Raw genomic sequence first — 17,197 nt, 5'->3', positions numbered from 1 at the left:
AATTATAAATTTGTTAATTAATGAAACTGTAAATTATATATAATCAAATTTGGTTTTTAATTGCGGAGTGCTCTACAAAGATAATTGGACACCTAGAAAAGTTTATGAATTCTTTAAGTTCTTTCAGGCTTCTACAGAAGCTAGTAACTGCTTCAGACACTACTGAGAGTTCAGTGGGCCCGAGAACTTCTTCGTTTAGAATGAAATAATCCTAGTCACAAATACCATTCACTGGAAACAAACATGAGGGTATTTATAAATATCTGAATAATTGAAAGCTTTAATTTCACATACAGATATTAGATGTCATGTTGACTAACAGTGTCATGTGAGGTAATTATTTATTAGTAATAAAGGAAAACTGAGTTATAATCTAATCTCCAAAGGACAAATGCAACTTGTTTGTAATCATTGGTGTTAACTTTATTAAAATTTTTCATATTAAAGCTAGAGGTGATTTGAATGATCCAACATTCTTTTTTCACAGATGTGGAGGCTTAGCCCTCAAAGTTCATACATCGAGATAAATACAAAACCAGATGTTTAACTCAAATCTTCTAATAACTTGTCTAACACACTCATATGCTTCCAGAAAGAAATGTTTTAAGATAATGAAATGAATATAGGTTATACCATGACTGTTCCTCTACTTACTATTCTAACTCAGAGGGCTTAAAGTTTCTTGGAGTTCGGGTTTGGTATTTTAGCTTTCTGTTCAAGGAGCGTCTGCTTTGGCCGCCCAGTATGGACGGGGGCAGGTCAGCTATTTGTCCATCCGTCTCGGCATGGTCTTCACTGAATCACTAGTACTTCTTAGAGCACAGTTTGAAAATAAATTTATACTACAAGTCATTGCTGGAATTCTAGTATTCTACGGCGATAAACTGATTAGCAGTTCTAATGTAACTCTTCCAAAGCACAGAGTCACAAACAAGAGAAAATGACTCACTAAATAAGATTTTGTATCCAAGAGTATGAATTATTATTCTCCATGGAAACAAATTATTTTACATGAAAACCAAATACTTCTCTCTGAGGCAATGCGATGGTTGTTTCAAGACTATTGGAAATATGTATTTAATTGTATTTTTAACTATAATAAATTAGGCCCATCTTTCTCCTAAAAGTAGATTTCTTTCTAAGCACCTGGTGGCCTCTTGCTAGAACAAATACAGCAAGGGCACACCACAGTTACTTCTATTTGAAACTGCAGCCCTTATTCCTTGAACCACACCATTGAAATTCAACATTAATCAGTGATTTAAGGTGTATTGGGAAGATACCAGTCCACTGGATAGAGATCTGATTTTTTTATAAAAAAACACATTTGTTTATCTATTTATTTTAATTAATCAATTTTTTTTGGTAGTGTTTATTTATTTTTGAGTGAGAGAGAGACAGAGCATGAGTGGGGGAAGGGCAGAGAGTGAAAGAGACACAGAATCTGAAACAGGCTCCAGGTTCTGAGCTGTCAGCACAGAGCCTGATGGGGGCTTGAACCCACAAATCGTGAAATTGTGACCTGAGCCCATGTGGGACATTTAACCAGCTGAGCCACCCAGGTGCCCCTAAAAAGGCTCATTTAAAATTTGAATTTGAGATCAGTACAACTTTGGATAAATCCAGTTTAGTTTAATTTCTCTGCCTGTTACCTGTTGGATGGCCTATCTCATGTGTTTTTTATCAGTAGTGAGCAAAACCCCTGATGCTCCCCACCATTAGGCCACAGCCCTTTGTTAAATTGATTTACAAAATATTCCACAGTCTATGGAATGAAAACTGAATTACACAATTGTGACTTGTTAAATACCATGGTGATATCTGGAGCAGATCCGGTTAGCAATATACTCTAAGTTTTCAACTCAAGCAGATGTGTGAAATTTAAAGCATAAGAGTATCTGACTTCGGTGTATATTATGTAACAGTGTTACGGCACAATTAACAATAAGTAATAATCTATTACTCTGTACTTGAAAAACGAAGCATTATGTAAGTTCGTACATCACCAACCCAAATGTTAGGCTCTTATTTAGATTTAGTCTTCTCAAGTGCCACCTCTTTTGCTGTATATATATATTTTTAATCCAGATGGGTTTCTTGATTGAATGTGTCACTTGATCTCTTGAGTTATTGCCATTGTTTAAAGATGTCTTGTGAAAAAAAAAATGATGTATTCCTTATATTTCCCTAAGCCTCTCAATACAGTTATACAGCATAATTTTAAATTCAAATGAAAGTAACTATGAACTCAAAAATTTGATTAAGTTCCAAATTATGTCAAAAATAACTGATACCCAAAAGACTAAATCCAGGTCACAAGGTCACAGATGCCTCACTGATTCACACTGTAAGTATATACTTAGAAGATTTCCAAAATACTTGCTAAATCTTCTCAAAGTCCAGCAAGTTCTGTAGAAGCTCCAAAGCCATATTTTGAAGGAATTTTCATGGACCCAAAAGATATGAAGACATACTAAAATATATTAAAAAGCTATTATTCTACAAATGACCCCAAATAGCCAAAGCAATCTTGAGAAAGAAGAACAAAGCTAGAGGCATCATGCTCCTTAATTTCAAACTATATTGCAAAGCTATAGTAATCAAAACAATATGGCATTGTCCTTTAAACAGACACAGAGATTGATGGAACAGAATAGAGAACCCAAAATAAACTATACGTGGCCAATTAATTTACAACAAAGAAGCCAAAAATATACAGTGGGGAGAGAATAATCTTTTCAATAAATGGTGCAGGGAAAATAGGACAACCATATTCAAGAGAATATAAATGGACTGTCTTACACCATGCACAAAAATTAATTCAAAATGGATTAAAAACTTCAATGTGAGACCTAAAACCATAAAACTCCTAGAAGGAAACACGAGCAGTAAACTTTTTGACTTAGGTTTTGGCAATGATTTTTTGGATTTGACACCAAAAGCAAAGGCAACAAAAGCAAAAATGAGTGAGTGGAAATACATCAAACTAAAAAAAAACTTCAGCACAGCAAAAGAAGCCACCAATAAAATGAAAAAGCAACCTAGTGAATGGAAGAAAATATTTGCAAATCACATATCTGATAAGGAGTTAATGTCTTAAATATATAAAGAGGTCATACAATACACTAGCAAAAAAGAAAAAAAAAAAACAAGCAATCTGATTTAAAAACTGGGCAGAGGATCTGAAGATACATTTTTCCAAAGAAAACAGAGATGGCCAGCAGATATATGAAAAGATATTCAACATCATTGGTGTGTCTGGTTGGCACAGAGGAGCATGTGACTTTTGATCTCAGAGTCTTGTGTTCAAGCCCCATGTTGTGTGTAGAGATTATTTAAGTGAATAAATAAATAAAAACTTTTAAAAAAGATATTCAACACCATTAATCATCAACGAAATGCAAATCAAACTCCTAAGGAGCTAACACCTCACATCAGTCAGAATGGACACTATCAAAGAGACAAGAGATAACAAATAATGGTGAGGATATGGAAAAAAGAAAACCCTTGATGGGAATATAAATTGGTGTAACCACTTTGGAAAACAGTATGGAGGTTCCTCAAGGAAGTAAAAATAGAAATACCATATGATCCAGCCATTCCACTTCTGAGTATTTATCTCAAGAAAACAAAAACACTTGGGGCACCTGGGTGGCTCAGTTGGTTAAGCATGAGACTTTGGCCCAGGTCATGGTCTCACGGTTCCCAAATTTGAGCCCTGTGTCTGGCTATGTGATGACAGCTCAGCGCCTGGAGCCTGCTTCAGATTCTGGATCTCCCTCTTTCTCTACCCCTCCCCTGCTTGCACTCGGTCTCTCTCCTTCTCAAAATTAACAACAAAAAAAAAATATTTTTAAGAAAAAAAACAATAAAAAAGAAAACAAAAAACACTAACTTGAAAAGGTATATGCACCTTAATGCTCATTGCAGCATTATTTACGATAGCCAAGACATAGAAATAACCTGTGTTGTTTTTTTTTTTTTTGACAAATGAATGGGTAAAGAAAACATGATATGTGTGTGTATAATAGAGTATTATTCAGCCATAAAAATGAAGGAAATTTTGCCATTTGCCATAACATGGATGGACCTTGAAGGCATAATGCTAAGTGAAATAAGTCAGAAAAAAAAAAAAGATAAATGTTATATGATCTCACTTATATCTGGAATCTAACCACGTTCATAGATGCAGAGAACAGATTGATGGTTGCCAGAGGCTGGAGGTAGAGCGTAGTTGAAATGGATGAAGGAAGTCAAAAGATACAAACTTTCAGTTTTAAAATAAATAAGTCAGTGGGATGTAATATACAGCATGGTGACTATAGTTAATAGCACTGTATTACATATTTGAAAGTTGCTAAGAGAGTAAAATTGTTCTCATCACAAGGAAAAAAATTCTGTAACTATTTATGTTTGACAGATTGTAACTAAACTTACTATGGTGATCATTTTGCAATATATACAAATAGCACATCATTATATTTTACATCTGAAACTAATATAATGTATGTTCATTATACGTTAATAAAAAATAAATTTGGGGCACCTGGGTGGTCCAGTCAGTTAAGTGTTCAATTTAGGCTCAGGCCATGATCTCATGGCTCATGAGTCTGAGGCCCTCATCAGGCTCTGTGCTGACAGTTCAGAGCCTGGAGCCTGCTTCAGATTCTGTGTCTCCCTCTCTCTCTGCCCCTCCCCTGTTCGTACTCTGTCTCTCTTTCTCCAAAAAATAAATAAAATTTTAAAAAAATGAATGTAATAAAAACAAATAAATTTAAAAAAATTAAAAAAAACAAAACCAAATAAGGAACAATCTCTGTCTTTGAAGAATGACAAACATCCAGAGTAAATAGAATTGGTATAGCTGACCCATGTTTTTGAAGTTTCATTGACAATGTCATATGGGTTAAACTGAAATCACTGTCATTCCAAATTGTTTATTACTAAGGAAAGGAATATTCTTAAAGTGATTTTACTTATTTCTTCAGGAAAAACACCCAGGACAAAAAATTTTTTTTTACATAGTTTAATGGTTGTCTTGTTTTAATGGTTTATGACTCTGGACTGTGTGGGGTTGGAATCAGCTTCTCTCACCTACCATGTATTGATCTTGGGCAAGTTACTTACGTTACGTAGAGTTCAGTTTTCTCATCTGTAATCTCATGATTTTTAGGAGAATTCACTGAAGTAAGACATGACAGTGCTGGGAGAATTGTAAGTATTCAGTATATGTACACCTCTATTGTTATTATTTTACTAATAAATCATTACTAATTTTGCCAAGCACAACTTCTATCTCCAGACTGACCCAGAAAACAAAACAAAACAAAACAAAACAAAACAAAACAAAACAAAACAATACAAAACAAAACGTGATTGTATCCCAGTGCATTTCTGGCACTCACCTGATTCAAATATTAATAAAGTTGATGACTTTAAGCTTTTCCATTATTGCAGAAAATGCTAACTTATTATCTGGTAGACAAATCCTAAGACTTTGCACCTTTCTTTGTATTTTTATTCTAATTAGGTTTTAGAAGATTGTTTATTGTATCTATTTGGAGGAATGTGTTTCATGCTGTGCCCTTCATTAAAAAGATTAAGTACTTGATCAATCCTTAACCTCTTAGTGTGTCTCATTAGTTTGGTAATTTATTCATCAAAAATACACTCTGAGATGCATTGGGATTGAAGAGCTGGTGTTGATCCAAGAAAGCATGCTGTGTAGTGCCATGAAACTCATCACTTAGAGTAATGTGCCTTCACAAGGAGAAAGAGCAGGCTGTCTTTATAATAAGAGTATAGAAATGTTTATATCTTTCTGCTACCAATTCAAATGAAATCTTTTGAGATCTGCTAATCCATAAATCTTGTAGAAGTAAAGATGCTATAGAGTTGTAGCATGTGGAGAGTTAAATTTATAGAAATCAAGAATTCTAGGAACTGAATAAGCATTTCTTTATTACTGGGTTACTTTTATAGATTAAAGAAATATAAAATAGAATAATTCTTAAGCTAGAAGACCTTCATTAAAACTGTAAACCTATTAATAATTTAAATATATGGGATTTTTTTCCTCAATTTGATAAAATGGTTAGAATACTTTACGTATGATTGTATGCATTACAGACACACACACACACACACACACACACATACACACACATGTGTTTCCTTTTATTTGACTTTGCACTATTTGGGGTCTTTTTAATCCGCAGGACATTATAGTCAGAAATAAATATGTTTTAAACACACACACAAACCCATATAAATACTTTTATTTAAGTTGACAATTTTGAACATCAGCTATTCGAAAGGACCTATAATCAGGAATCTTAAATCCAAACTTTCTTAATGATGGATCCAAACTAAATTATTCGATCATAACTGAGTACTATGTGATCCTTAAAATGCTATTCAGTTCAGAAGCATTATCTTCGCAGTATATAATTAATCTTTTCTTTTCTCATTTTAGAAGACATATGCACATCTGCTACTCATGATTCTTAACTGTTCAGGAAGGCAAGAGAAGTGTCTTCTTTGTGCTTCAAACCTCACCTTTAATAAAACCTGAGAAAATCTATGGATATCCCATAACGACAAGAGAAAGAGAAAGAGATGAGGAAAAGGAAGAAAATAGAAGGCAATGTCAAAGACAAATCAGTAAGGAGATTGATTTTATTCAGGCTATTGAAATAGAGACATCCAAACACCAGTGTCTAAACTGTGGAGTTTTACCCTAGACTTTTAAAGGGAGGAGTAAAGTTCAAGGTAGAGTGATCTACACTTGGTTTTTTGTTTGCTTTTCTTTTCAATCAAGAAAGTCTCAGTCAGTTAGCTAAAATGGAAATGTTTATCCTTGTGTCTAGCTAGTTTCGCAGGGGACAAACAGTTCTAATTTCAGCTAATCATTCATGAGACAAGGAATGGGAAGGAGGAGGGTCTATGTCTAGTTTAGTCAGCAGGTTCAGGCAAAAGGGGAAAAAGTCTGTTTGGGACCTGTCACAGGTACACAAGGGAGTCATCTGCAAATCTTAGAGGGGTCATGAGAAAGGATAGCTGGAAGGTCTTATCTAACTCACATGAGTAGTTAAGGTAAACTTTTTCCAATAACACGAAAAGGGTGATTCTGGATAACAAAACCTTGGGGAGATCTCTTAACCATCATTGTTTTCCAGAGCTCAGGTACAGTTCACCAGTAGCGGAAGGGCAAGAAAAAAGCCAGAGTTTTATTTAGGAACATTACATTTTTTTTCTGTATATTAAATTTGCTGAATTAAATTCATTTTTTACAAACTAAAGCTTTTTCTTCAAGTGTTTTCTCAAATATGCACATCTCTATTGATGTCCTCAATTTAACTTAAAAAATTTAATTTTAATTTGATGTTTGGTTTCTCATTCACATTTTGTATATAAATCCATTACATTATCCTAGAATCAATAATAAACTAAAAGCATCATGATTTCACCTGTTTAGTTTCTTAACATTCTTTTCCACATGCAATTTAATTTGCTATGTATATTTTTTAATTAAGCTAAATTAAACCTTTTAGACATGGAAAATTTTATCAATCATATAGCCCAACACCTTCATTTGTTCAAATAAACAACTTTAGTCCCATAGAGTTTTCCCAAACTTATACAATTAGCTGTTTTGATTGCCAGGACTAGAACTCAGGTTGCCTGACTCCTACTGTAATTCTCACTGCATTGCAACACACTCATAGTCCCATTTTAGAAATGAATGCCAATATTCTTTTAACATGACCATTAGAACAGATTAAAATTAGAACAGGCAAGTGTAAACACTAAAAAAAATTAAAAAAATTTTTTTAAAAGCTATTTATGGTTAAAGGACTTAAAAGGAAAACCAAACAAGCAGCAGCAACACTACTGAAAACATGCAAAAAAGAAAAAAAAAATACAACTAAAGTTTGCAGTTTATAAAAATAAAGTGACAAAATAAGATCAAGCTTAAAGTTTTATCATTCTTTTCTTTTTTCAAAGCTTATTCATTTATTTTGAGAGAGAGAGGGAGCACAAGCAGGGGAGGGGCAGAGAGAGAGAGGGAGAAGCAGAATCCCATGCTGACAGCATGGAGCTGGTGTGGGACTTGAACTCATGAACTGTGAGATCATGACCAGAGTTAAAATCATGTTTAACTGACTGAGCCACCCAGGCAACACAGAAAGTTTTATCATTCTTAATAGATTAATGCCAGATTCAATTTCCTAAATGCTTGTTTTTAAAGTTGTTACAAGCCAGCCTAACACTGATAATTGCTCACCAAGAGTAACAGAAGGATATGAATCTCAGAGGAAGTTGCGTCCACATGAATTCGAAAGCAGCTAGAGCTGAGCCAGTTCTCCTAACTGCTCTTGTGTACCTAATGCAGATTTATTTTAGCGTCAAATAAAGGAAGTGCAAGGGTGTTCTTGGCACATCAATTTTAGCTCAAGGGCAGCTTCTGGGTAGTTTCCTAAAGCTGAGAGTCTGAGGCAAAGAAATTTGAATTCTTTATTTTCCTTACTTACAGGAAGTCATTCTTATGGCAGGATTAGACCTGGTCAAAAGCAGAAAATCAAAATCAATCATAAATCCCAGAGTTCTCAAGATTGTGCTCTTTATTATTGAATTTGCTATTCCTTCACTCATAGGTTTATCTAGAGGTCAAGACATTCAAGGAAAAAAAAGAAATATTGGTTAAAAAACAGTGTATAGAAATATGAAATATTAGTATGGCTGGTAGAAATGGAAGATTAATTGGATTATTTGACTGTGTAGGCATATGTTTGCATATAAATGAGAAGAGGATTAGGCTGTTGTTTCCTTTCTTACTAAATGAAATCTACCTAAATCACTTTCAACTTCTCTACAACAGTGATTTATTAGAAGAAAAAAATTAAGGTTCAACTAAGAACTGAAATCACCACACTTTTCTGTTTTCAAGCTAATTTGTTTTGGTACAAAGCACACATTCTTGGTTTTGTGTTAAACAATCTAAACAACTCAGGGATTTGGTAAAAATAGCCTAGCCACCTTCTGGAAAAGTACTTGTTCCTGGACAATATGATAATGAACTTACTCATCAGTATGCACTTAAAAACCCTTTTGTTGTATGCCTGCCAATCAAAACTACTATGTCACAAACTCTATTAATCCCAACCAGTATTCCATCTTGCAAGACTCACCTGAAACTCACCCAACTCAGGTCCTAAACTTCTTAAAATTACTAAAATAACCCAAGGCCTTAACCATGATACATATCCTCCCCAGAGTTCTCATTTCTGAAACACTGCGAAGACACCCCCGGGGGACTATTTACCTTTACTGTACTAAGTCTCACTAACTTAGCTTTTTTTGGATCAACAGGTTTGCCTGGTGATATTTTTTGAGAGTTATCAATTAATCCAGAAGATTTATTTACCATATTTAAAATATCTTAACTTCAGTTTCTCATATGAAATTGGATACTGTGATTGCTGTTTGCATAGATAACTCATATCTTGGTATATTTTAAACAACGATTAAAGTATTTTCAATTCACAAATCACTGGAGTCCACCAACTTAAGTTTACAAACTTTTAAAATATTACATGAGTTTAGAAATTCTTAAAAAAAACTCCTGGTTTGTCCTTTTATTAAAAACAAATTTAGCATATCACATTAACTGGGACAGCAGAATCATAATCAAGAAGCAGTTCAAAATATAGTATCATTTTTATTTATTTTTTTCCTGGCTTTAGAAAAAGTATTATCTCCTTGAAATTGTGTTTTCTTCCATATACAACAAAGGGTTTCCCAGCTGGAATTTTTACTATCTTGGGAAGGTGTCTACATATCCAATTGAAAAAAAAAGTCAGGTGAAAACTGTAGCCAACAATGAAAGAAATTGAACTGCCTATCAGTGGATATGTTCAGACTGTCTTCAGACAGCAGATGTTAGGTATCTTGTACATGGGACTCAAGAATCCATTAGAAAATAAGCTCCATAAGAGCAAAGGCTTAGTCTGTTTTTTTCACTAATGTATCCCAATGTTTAAGCTAATACTTATACAGCTCAAAAATTACTTGAATAAATGAATAAATCAGTCAGAAACTTAGACCAGATACTATTTAAATTTTAACAACCATGCACAGAAGATAGCTCCGAGTCCCTGCCTTGCAGTTTATGCTTTATCAAGTCCTGGTCTGGCCTTCCACTAGCCACCCCCTTTCTCACAGGATGAGAAGGTGTGAGGCCAAGGGGCCTTGCTTACAAGAGCCCATTGCACTACCTCTGAAAGCCCATGGAAAGTAGCCCATATTTCACTTCCACAAGCCGCAAGGGCCTTTTCCTCCAAGGACAAATGTGAGGCCCGAAGACTGGCCGTGGCCATGGAGTAGCTCTTCGTGTGGTTAGAGACAATGGCACTTATATTTTCAGGATGTGGTATCCACTGGTATATGTGCGAGACCCCTCGAAGTATAGTTTTGGGCAGACCGAGATGGAAAGGGTGGGCTATGGGCTGGAGGTTATGTGTCTGCCGTCAGCTCGGTCTGTGCCACAAAGTACCCCACGTACAACTTCAAGGAATCTGAAAATTCTGAACTAGACCTGACCTTTCAGGACATTCTAAAGGAATGTTTACCAAAGAAGGAGGTGAAACATTTTATTTAACAGCTTATTGGCTTCATTTATCATCTTTAAGTATCTAGACACAGGGCATGTGCATCCCCTTGAATTTTAGAGTAGGTCGGTGCCTGATACTCATTTTCTCCATTCCCCCCTGAGGATGCAGACAACAAAGAAACACTAGGTGACAACTCAGTAAGGTGAGTTTAACTGCTGGTGGATTTAGACAAATACTCCCATTTTCCTTTGATAAGTCTTTGGGTCACTTCATGCCTGAGGGCAAGACCTTAAACACCACAACGAGGGGCTCTTGGAGCAGAGCTACCAGCAGCCTTCAGTGTGCTGAATCACCTCGATGGATTGTTGAATCTGCAGACTTTCAGAAACCACCTCCACAGACTCCGACTCATTATATGTGTATGGGGCGGAAGTGAAGGATACAGAGTGAGTGTGTGTGCTTTTAGCCTGCATCCTAGGGGATTCAGATAACTTTGATCTGTGTATCACATATTGAAAAACACCAACCATGCTAGCGAAAGTAATAAATGGCGACACTTTGCTTGTTTTTACTTTGGGCCTTAGGCAAGAGGATCGATCGCAAATGTCCTTGGGGAATAATATATGGCCCCATTCAGCTCACCACTGTGACATACCGCCTGAGAATTGGAAGCCAAATCTTTAGCCAAAATAAAGTATGCACTTGTCTGGAAGGTCATCTTTGGTCTTTGGGGTGGGGGTGGGGGGAAGGTAACCCACAGGACCTTCCCTTTCCCCTTTACTCACTGACTGTAGAGTATGAAGAGCTAGAAGGTCAATATCAGAGTGTAGGATTTGGGGAAGGAGAAAAGAGCCATAACTCTGAGTATGAAGGAGGAAATGCCAAACCTTGAGCTAATATTGAGCAACTGACATTTTCCTGGATTGTCCCCTGTATCTTTAGTTTTGTTGTTGTTGTTTTTAGTTAGTCTTTAGTTAAAACAATAGTAACAATAATGAACAAGTGTGTTTAAAACTATAGGATCTGCTTGCACTTAAAGCTTGCTGTTTTTAGTCTTCAACCCTGTTTTTCAAACCAAATCATTTCAATCAGGGGCATAGTGAGGTTTTAAAAACCAGGGCAAGAGAGCCTAGGGAGGGGAATCCAAGTCGTTAGTTAGGGAAAATTATATATAATTGTCCTTTAACCTTTTCCTCTCCTGTTTTACACATACTCCTTTCTCCAATTTTATGCTAGCATGTAAAGTTTTACAAAGGAATATTATTTGAAAATGTAGTCAAAGCGATCAGCTTGCACCTGCCATGTTTCCTGGTCACATTTCTGATTTCTTTCCTTTACACTTTTCCTATCTGAGAGTTTATTAGCCAAAGGCTTAATGTGTTCACTTAAAGTTTCTGAAAATTAACCTTTTTTTAGAAATACTTAGAAATACAACACTCTCTGAATATTAGACACATGAGTCTTTATTCTCCAAAAACACTTGTCTTCCTCCTCCTGCTTCCTGGTCTCATCTTAGTCACACACGTCTGACTTTCAATATAGATGCGAAACTTAACTTCCCTGAGGCCCTATTCCCAGTGTTAATAAATATATCTTACAGAATATCTGGTTAAGTGAACTTGGATTTCTCTTCCCATAAAAAACTAGTATCACCTGACAAAGGGCTGTGTAGTTAGATGTTCAAGCCTGAATAGATTCAGACTGAATTGGTGTAATTTGAAAAAGCCTATAGAGTCATATCCTTCATTCTATATAAGCTCCTCATAAATATTTAATTTTGTTTAATGTTTTTTTATTTTTGAGAAAGAAAGAGAGACTGAGCACAAGCAGGGGCAGGGGAGAGAGACACAGAATCCGAAGCAGTCTCCAGGCTCTGAGCTGTCAACACAGAACCCGTCACTGGGCTCAAACTCACGGACTGTGACATCATGACCTGAGCCGAAGTCAGACGCTTAACTGACTGAGCCACGCCGGCACCCCATAAACTGCTCACAAATTTTTAAAACTCATCTGTCCTTTAAAGGTGAGTCACAGTCCTTCTGATTTTCAGCATTTGAAAGAAAAATGAAAACTCACCATGTCTTAGTGACTCAAAAAAATGTGCTGACGGTGTCTGCACATTCTATTTTATCTTTTAATCTGTTTTTAGGAATCTCATTAATTGGTATAAAAATATACAAAAAGTAGCATACTTACCAATCAAAAAGGTATCATGGATTCTAATTCATGTTCTCTAACCAACACTTTCATTTAAGGATTGTGAACACCTTACTTAGAATTAACCTTTTAACTACTTATTTCTAATATCAAAAAAGTCACACTAGAATTGTCAAAAAAAAAATCCTGTTGGCCAGACTCACACTTTTAATATAAAGTAGAATAGAATCCCCATCGGTAATATGTCTGACTTAGAGAAGAATTTCATTTCAAGACACACGTATTTGACTTGAGGATGTGAACGTGAAGTGGAGTTCCCTACCAAGGTCCTAAAGTTCTTTTTGCAATAATTAAAAAATGTTTATTTATAACAGGCATGCTTAACATTGCATGTGAACATATTTATTCTGGAACCACTGGTTTAAGAGTACTTTTTGAGGTTTCTTCAAGCCTACGGGAATATTTTAGACTCTGGAAATAATTCAGATGTCACAATTTCTCTTTAACCTATTTGAACACAGATATTACTGAAGTAAACCCTGAGGAGAGGTCCATATACTATCAGCAGCACACACAATCTGAGCTTTTTCACATGTAACCATTTCAGCAGCATACAATTTCTGGTTCAGAAGTCAAAATTCAAGGAGTCTCATTAGATCTGTGAAGCCACGTATTGTCAATGATACAGGACTAGGGCAAGTCTACTTGCTTCAATTCTCTGATTAAACCATCTGTTCATAACACTCTAAATAATTGACTCACAAAATGATATTATTAGAAACTAAATATGTCCATTTATTCCCAAGGACATTATTTCACTCAGAAATCTGGTGGTGAGGAATAAAAGGATCTCAAATTTTGACAAAGGAAAGTGCAGTAGGAACTTGGCTTGGCTTTCCATTAATGATTAGGCTAGTCTAATATTATTACCGAAATAAGACAAAACTATGCTCTTTGGTAAACAGTCAAGGTTTCCAACAATCCTTCAGAACTGCCATATGCAACTCACACTACTGCTTGTGACACATTTTTAGACATCAGCAGATATGATTAAGGAAAGAAATAGCACTATGATTTCTGCATCAAAACTAGCTTCTCTTGAGGTGACTGAGTTTCTTAAAGCTTCGCTAAGTAGTTGAGGCTGTCCATATTGAAAATTTGTTTAAGTAGGTTCCAAAATCTTTTTTTTCCCCATCAGGATGCTCTAGGAGCTTTAAGAGTCTATAAGGCAGTAAGTGGAAAAGTGCTATAAATCATTAAAATTTTAGTTCCTACATAACTAATAAATTAAATTGATATTCAGTTCACTGCCCACAGTTTAATTCAAAGCGTTACTCATTTTATGAGATACTATGAACAGTTTCATTTGACTTCCTCCTTCATCCCTTTGATAATCATAAAATGTAGTCATGTTGTTTTCTGTTTCCCTAAGGTCAAACCTGTAATGTCCTTCTAAGTGAGGCTTTTTAGAATCAACAGCCTCTTTTATGCTCCCAAACCTTTAACCAAAAAAAAGTTGTTTTATAAACACTAAATTCTAATCAAACTCAATCTGTAAATTTATAATTAAATAAAGGGGGTTTATTTTATTAAGCATGCACTAGACTTTACTGCATACTGTTGGTGGTTTCTTACAAAAGATTGTGAATATATTTGTTTTTCAAATAACCACCATATCTATGTTGATGTCCCCACGCCTTCGGTACAGCTCAGACACATCTTATTAGTGACCAGATGTGACAGACAACTACTGCTGTTTTACCATGTTTACCAAAATAGTTGTCCATGCCTTAACTTTTGTTGATGGGAAACCACCATTGAATTTATTGAGGCATTTTGTGTTATGTATTTTTTTAATTTTTTTAATGCTTACTTATTTTTGAGAGAGAGAGAGAGAGACAGACAGAGCACCAGTGGGGGAGGGGCAGAGAGAGAGGGAGACACAGAATCCAAAGCTGAGCTGTCAGCACAGAGCCTGACGCGGGGCTCAAACTCAAGAGCTGTGAGATGATGACCTGAGCTGCGATCAGATGATTAATCAACTGAGCCACCCAGGTGCCCCTTGTGTTAGGTATTTTTAACAGGACACTTCTAGGCCAGGCAATGTTGTATCTGCAGAGCTTACTCCCTTCATTCAGCTCTCTATAGTTGTTAACTTAACAGAAAGCCTTCCTTAGCATCTAAAATAGCATTAGTTCAGTCCCATCTCCACCAGTATCCATCCTTTTTTACCTATTTTATTTTTCCCTATAGCACTTATTGCCACCTAAAAAGTATTATCTTTTTAAAAAAATTTTCTTATTTGAATATAGTTGATATGCAATATTACATTAATTTCAGGTGTAAAACATGGTGATTTGACTTCTCCATACATTACGGTATGCTCATTAAAAGTGTAGCTACCATCTGTCACCATACAACACTGTTAGAGTATTATCGACTATATTGCCAATGCTATGCCTTTTATTCCCATGACTTATTCATTCCATAACTAGAAGTCTGTGTCTCTATCTCCCCTGCACCCATTTTGCCTATCCTTCCACCTCTCTCTCCTCTGGCAACCATCAGTCTGTTCTCTGTATTTATAGGTCTGATTATGCTTTTTTTGTTTCTTTGTTTATTCACTTGTTTTTTTTTTTTTAGATTCCACACATGATTGAAATCATGTGTTATTTGTCTTTCTCAGTCTGATTTATTTCACTTAGCATAATACTTTCTAGGTCGATTCATATTATCACAAATGGTACCATCTCATCCTTTTTTATGACTACATAATATTCCACACCACATCTTTTGTATCCTTTGGTCTATTGCTGGACACTTATATTGTTTTTATTTCTTGGATTTTATAAACAATGTTTCAATAAACTAGGGGTGTATATATTTTTTTCAATTAATGTTTTTATGTCTTTGGGTAAATAAAGTATTGTCTTTTGATTTGTTTATTGCCTTTTTCTCTTAATTATAATGAAAGCTCCAAGAGAACTGTCTCCAGAAAGTATCTATTTTCCATACTTCTATACCCCCAAATTATATCACATTATAAAGTATATACAGGGTACTCTATAAATATTTGTTGAATAAATGCATACACAAGCTCTATGAAATATTCATTTTTGGATTTTTGTTTCTCAGTAAAAAGAGGAGGAATCAGCCATATAAAATTTACCTCTTATTTTGGAACAAGGAGGTGTTATTTTAGTGAGCTGATTACCACCAGCATTCATTGGCTATATCTAAAAATTCTCCCCGAAAATGATAGGGAAGCTTCGATTATAAATAGCTCAGGTAATGAAAAAATACAGACAACCTAATGTTATATTGCCAGTCTTAATTCCCTGATTCAATTAGGTTTAAAATAGGATACTGCATCAGAAAACATCAAAAGAAGTAATTACGGTGCACACACCAGTGAATGCTGCTGGTAGTCTGCCCAGATCCCCTTGGTAAGTGGGTTCACTGGTCCCCTAGCTACTGTGCATGTGGCTGACAACAAACCAGATGCCTCTCCAGAGAATTGCACTCAGCCAAACACAATCTCAGGAGACTTTTCTCCCCCCACAAATGAGCCATTGATTGACTGAAAGGGAATCAACAAATTGATTCCCCTTGCCTCAAGGTGAGCCTTTATCTGCCCTATAATTTGGTCCCCAGAGTATCCCTTCTAGGATAAAGCTGAAGCAAGTCTCCACCTAAGACCACAGTCTTGCTTGTTGTCTTTTTTCTCTGCAATGCCCTGTTTTCCTCACTCCTTGTCTTCTGAAAGTAGCCCCTAAAAGGTCACTGGAACAAGAATCACGCGGAAAACTCTACTTCTGGGGAACTTGACCCAGAATATCCAGTTGCAGTATTTTTGAAAAATTTTAAGTCCCTTTGGCCAAAAGTTCATATGTTCTCCTGATTGTTTATTTTAAATCCTCCTATGATCAGAAGTGATTCCAAACATATGGTGGTGTTAGATCCATAGGCTAAATATAGATGGACATAGAATCAGGCCTGCTGTTAAATCCAGAACAGTATACTGTCCTGGTAGAACTTACACTGTCCTTTGTGTAGAACTGTATACCAACAGAATTGAAACTTGCCCAAGGATGTCTTATATGATGGTAAAATTGTAATATCTAGCTTTCTAGTAAACTGGTGCAATGCCTGGGCCCATATAAAATTATATTGGCATTTTGATGACTAGTTTATCAGAGAATACCTTAGCTAATTGTATCTTGCCTTTATGCAGTTTAATGATCAACCAGATTCTTAGTACTTTAAATCACTGGAGCAGTGTCCTGAGACACTCTGTCCTTGCACCTTCTGTATGTGCTACAATTCCTTGACCCTTGTGAATAATCGGGCAAAAATCCAAGTGTGCTAAATTCCTGGGCTTGGTCCTGGTGGACTTTAAAGGACAGTTGCTTTAGATTAGTGCATAT

General features: G+C 35.6%; 1 long non-coding RNA gene across 2 annotated transcripts in view; it reads left to right on the top strand.

Annotated features, from left to right (window-relative positions):
* Positions 1-12,462, top strand: part of LOC123588057 — an 87,674-nt gene extending 75,212 nt beyond the window's left edge. The window contains exons 6-7 of one of the 2 annotated variants that reach the window (XR_006707670.1): positions 5,174-5,214; positions 12,421-12,462. This is a non-coding gene — a long non-coding RNA (uncharacterized LOC123588057). Of the gene's footprint in view, positions 1-5,173; positions 5,215-6,475; positions 7,201-12,420 lie in introns of those variants that run through there. The other variant, XR_006707671.1, reaches the window with a different exon arrangement.
* The last annotated feature ends 4,735 nt before the right edge of the window (positions 12,463-17,197 follow it).

This window comes from Leopardus geoffroyi, chromosome D3, assembly GCF_018350155.1.
Source record: "Leopardus geoffroyi isolate Oge1 chromosome D3, O.geoffroyi_Oge1_pat1.0, whole genome shotgun sequence".
Classification (NCBI taxonomy): Eukaryota; Metazoa; Chordata; class Mammalia; order Carnivora; family Felidae; genus Leopardus; species Leopardus geoffroyi.
Note: the sequence above shows the minus strand (reverse complement) of the source record. Positions and strands in the feature narration are given on the sequence as shown.